This window comes from Halyomorpha halys, unplaced genomic scaffold (genome assembly GCF_000696795.3).
Source record: "Halyomorpha halys isolate HHAL.00 unplaced genomic scaffold, Hhal_1.1 Scaffold573.1, whole genome shotgun sequence".
Lineage (NCBI taxonomy): Eukaryota > Metazoa > Arthropoda > Insecta > Hemiptera > Pentatomidae > Halyomorpha > Halyomorpha halys.
The window spans coordinates 38,106-43,317 of record NW_027105077.1 but is presented as its reverse complement, the minus strand read 5'-3'; the positions used below and the strand labels follow the sequence as shown (position 1 = coordinate 43,317).

General features: G+C 34.9%; 1 non-coding gene across 1 annotated transcript; it reads left to right on the top strand.

Annotated features, from left to right (window-relative positions):
* Nucleotides 1-4,719: 4,719 nt before the first annotated feature.
* On the top strand, nucleotides 4,720-4,853 carry LOC112211570 (U4 spliceosomal RNA). Its single transcript, XR_002945655.1, has one exon. It is a non-coding gene; the product is annotated as a U4 spliceosomal RNA (small nuclear RNA).
* Nucleotides 4,854-5,212: the final 359 nt, after the last annotated feature.

The following is a 5,212-nucleotide window of genomic DNA, read 5'->3' as shown; positions in this document are numbered from 1 at the left end:
AACACAACTGGTTAATATTTTCAACACTTACTGAAAACATCGTTCTTGAACGGACCGATCAAATCGATCGGTTATCTATTGTTTCTCGATCAAATGATTTAACCTCGTTACAATAAATACATGTACATAATTAGAAAAAAAAATCTGTACCACTATAACCTATGAAGGGTCTGAGGTCCAGTGTTTTGTAAGGAAGTACTATACCAATGGCTGTGCAAGGGGGTGATTTTCTTCATACTTGCACTTACACTTAGCATCAGAATCACTTCATGTGGCTGGGTGGACACCGGAGGGCCTCCGAATCCACAGTGTTCACAAAATAAATCTTGCTCTCCTCCTGAGGCCTTGCTGGTGTAGCTTATTCTCTCCTATCCAGGAAGAAGTGAGTAGAGCCCACAGCCTTCTTCCACCCATACACGGTCTTGTAGTGCGGGTAGTTTTCTTTCTTCGTCAGCTCAGGAAGATCGCTCTCAGTCAGAACATAGAGTCCTGTATCCCTCATCATCATGGCTCTCAGTGCTTCATAGGTGGTACAGGTAAGTACGACGTGCTCTCTGGAACCTGACAAATTGGGCATAGATGATCGATGTTTATGGCACGTGCGGCGAGCTTAGCACGGAAACCCCCATGCCCCGTGAGAAACTGTGAGATCTCAGCTACAATAACAGAATAAATAATTATCTGTCACAGCTGGATTCCAACCCGGGTCCTTTGAATTAGTAGCACAGTGCCTTACTGCTGAGCCACCTCACTCCCACAAACAATATACCTATAAAATATGTGCTCCCGGGGATTGGGGTAATGAATCGATCTATGATAAGTGAGATGGGACGAGAACAGACAGGGCCTGAAATTACCTTGACAGCTCTCTTCAGGATTATTAATGACTCTGTGGATGGGACGGCTTCTCGTCTTATCTTATTGTAAGTATACTTCTTTTATTTATCATTTTTGCAATTGGTATTTCCACTTGTAAGAATTCAAGTAGAAAATGTTTAGGTTAAGTTTAACATGAATAAGTAATATTTATGGCACATTGAAGCTTGATGACCGTAAGGTCTCCAATTTAGCAAATAGGGGACCCTATGTATATATAGGATTCGATTACAATGAATTTTTTTAATGGTAATACTACATCGAAAAATATTGGGATTCTTGACAATGCGTCCTAAGAGCCGAGAAAAAAATATATTAGATAGCTAAAGAAATTTTTTAAATAATGTTATTATGCTTTAAAGAATTTCATATTAAAAACAAAATCATGATTTTCTCTGACAATTAATAGCAATGATGTCGCCGAATAAAAATAAAATATTTTCAAATTGAGATTATTAGTGGTTCTTAAATTAGTTACTGATTATTCGATTTATTTAAAAAATCTGTAAAATCGTAATAACTTCAACTCCAACTCTAGCTTTCTTCACGAAATTTATAAGTGGATTAGGGCCCTATTAAAAAATAAACCAAATGGCAGCTACTGAACCTCCGCTAACAAATTAGAACGAGAAATATTTTTAAAAAATGTTGGGACGTTCTTCTTTATTTAAAACAACTTTTTCACCAATATTTTTTCGTTTGGCTCTACAGACATTGTAGATCTTTGGCCACCTTAACCAGCCTTCTCCACCCTTGCCTATCTTGGCACTGCCAGCATAGGCACAGCTACTGCTTTCCAGTTTGCTATATGCAGCTCTTTCGCATCTTTGTTTATTCTGTCTATCCACTGGTCTTTGGCCTCCCACGTGGTCTCTTGCCTACTATACTGACATTCAGACATACACTGTATTGACATCAGTTTTAGCCAAGATTCCTCGCTGAAACCCCTGATGAAGACCTGAAATTCAGGTCGAAACGTCGGCATAAATAAGTAATTTATTGTTTATTCATGTTATTTTTTCTGACCGCACCCCTCGAGCATCTTCTCCAATCAGTAATCTACGGTCAACTATATACACCTCATTATACAGACATTCGTTGTTATGTAGAGTCGTCCTGATGGATTTCTTCGAGGCACGTGTCCCACTCATCTTAACCTCATTGGCTTGAGGAGATATTGACTGACCAATCTCTGCAAGCACAGTTAGTTCTTCTCCTCCATGTGTTAAGACTCTGATCCCAGATAGGTCCTGTAATAGTACGGGGGATTTTCCGTTCAATTCTCTTAATTCTACTTTCTAGGGTACCATTTAGAGCATTATTCTCGCATCCTTGTATCAGCAATTTTCCTCCATGTGAAGTGAAAAAATCTAAGAGATATTGGTGTGAGTTGGAAGTGGAGAAATTCAGCATTCTGGAGGACATTAAAACGAATTTGTCTTTATTTTCCCTTAAACAATTATTTCTTAGCTTATTTCATTAGAAGTGTCTTTAGGTCTTGTAATTTTGTATACATTTGAATTTATTTAATGCAAAAAACGCATTCATTCCTTTTTCACGTATTCTACAAGAAAAAAAAAAATAGATTGATGGATGATAACCGTTGAATAAATACAGAGCAAAGGTATAAACCGATATTATACAACAAATCTTAAATTATTTAAAATATTTTTCCTCTCGGGTCACTGGCCGCATTGGCAAGAACTCTGGGGCACGGGTCTTATATTTTTCGACCAAGGTTCCCTTTTTCATTTTTTATTCTTTTTCCCTCCTCTGTAGGTCACTTATTTTCTTCTTTCATTTTCTCCCGATAAAATTCTTCCATTTTTGTTAACTTTAGCTGCTCTTGTAATTTTTGTTCATTCTTAACATTTTTCTTGAAGTTCCTGTTACAGTGAAAATATAAATATTTATTTTTCAATCTTTAATTTTTTCAAATAAAAAGAACCATATAATATTATAACACTCACATTCATTGTCTAGATGTGTCTTGGTTAGGTGACAGCAGAAAAGGGTAACGGAATAACACTCTCTGAATGCGAAAACAAGACTGTTTTATAGATTTGTTTTTTCTTACCTCCTATTGATTTATTATGAACTAATGCAACATATATTTAACGAATAATCTAAAATATATGTACACATTTACAATGCCCTTCCTTTGCCAAATGGCGTTATAAGATTAATATTAGTTGTGGTCGTTTCTGTTTTTTTCTTTTAAAACATTAATGAACTGTTCTTTCACAAAAAAATTAACAGTTCTTAAGTATTGTTGAAAAAAAAAACCATAAGACGAATGAACGAAATGAGTAAGAGAACACTGACCAATCAGTTTTCGTCCCCGTTATTATAAAACGGTAAAAATAATCGATATGAAAACGAAGAAATGTTTTATGTCAAGTCAGAAATCCTTTGTTTTGGAAATATATTATTTTTCATTTTTTTTCAATAATTGATTATTTCAAAAATTACTCTGCTATTCGAAGAAAATTGTTATTTGTTACATTATTACAAGAATTAAGTTACAAGAGCCTCATTCATGGTCCATTTTTTTTTTTTTAAATTGCCCGAAATGTGTTGTTCTTAGGCATTTTAACACTGGGCGTAAAATCTAAAGTTTCATAATACAATACGAAAAATGAAACCAAAATAGTTGACTAGCAGTTCAACTACTAGCACTTTCACAATTCATAAAAAGATGAGCTAAAGACAACATAACTAATGTTATTTCAGACAACATAAGCTAACGTAATGGCGGTTTGTTGTTGATAAACAAAACAGAATATTACCAAAAAAACGCCATTTTATCGAAAAACCAAACTTAAAACGACACTTGGATTTCTACCAATGAGTAGATTCCCCACATGTCTATATTATGCCATTGTAATATAACTCACATCACATTTACTTATTATATATATTTAATAAAGTTGTAAATATTAATTAAAAAACGAAAAAAACAAAACAAAAAAAAGGTACTCGTGGCGAACAAGGGAACTAAATAAAAATAACAGTAGTTATTCTTTTTGAATAACAGTTGAATCGTTCAAACCAATTGGGCTAACACATAATACGCAAGTACCAATATCTGTTGTAGAATTCGGTTTATAGAAGCCCTCCAAAATATTTTAGCTTGGTATGGTTGAGGTAAATTTGTGCTAATGGACAAAGCCTATTCTAAAGCTGAGTAATATAGCAAATTGTTATCTAGGCCAGAAGACCCCGTTCTTTGCCAATTGTAAAGCTGTCACTAAGAGAGACTCCTTCTAAGGACCGTTAAGTGTTCTGTTTACTCTACGTATGTTTGTTCATCGGCACGGATCCTCCTTTCTTCGCGGGACAAAGGACTTCTTCGTCTACTCGATGTCTGTCTTCATTAATAGCCTCTTCAGAGTATTTCCTCTTTGTGTGTGTCTATGCGCGAGCTTGTGTCAGTTTAGTCTATTGAAACAGGCAATTCGTATGCGAATGCCACTTTTTTCTTCTAGAAAACTGTGGATAATTAGTGTAAATAAGTAAATAAACCTGTATCACTATAATACATTGAGAGTCTCGGATTAGCCTGTAACGAAGTACTGTTTCTTAAATAATGATTATAGGTGAAGTGGTCAGCATGAAGTTTCAACCACAAGATTTCAGAAACCCGATTAGGCTGGGTGTCCTCCAGGAGATTTTCCCCACCTGATAGTCGAATTTTGTTTCATAACCTCCTTTATTATTAAATTAATACAATACATATATACACATACATAATAGAAATGATAAATTTATACTAGTATAATATTGCCTAGGATTGCCTTGTGGCATTGTAAGGTTAGCTGCAACCTTAAAAGGTTTGGTTAGAACCTTGCACAAAAGCAATATCATAGCCAACGAAGGTCTACTGAGGTGCGATTATTGCTAGTTGAAAACTGATAGTCGATTTTTTTTTCGTACCCTCCATTGAAAATCAGTAATAATTGAATACAAAAGATGTGAGTTGTAAATGCTTTCTTTTTTTACCCATTGGTATTTTAAGGGCTATAGTGAAGTCCACTGTAAGTGAAGAGTCAAAGGCGCCAAATGTGCATTAGTAATATGGCTAATGCGCATTTGGCGCCATTGAATTTCACATTAACATTTTATTGTACTCAACTAGTAGCTTATTTTCACAGGAGAGTATAAAAAAAAAAAAAAAAAAAAGGTTGGTCAATGTACGACATCTCACAATACCACAAGAGGAGATCATAACACTAAAAAAGATAACCTTCTTAATGTTCCTCAAGGGATCCTGCCCGAAAAGAAGTAATTGTCTTCTTAATATGGATAGGAGTATTTTAAGATGGGTAATGTACAC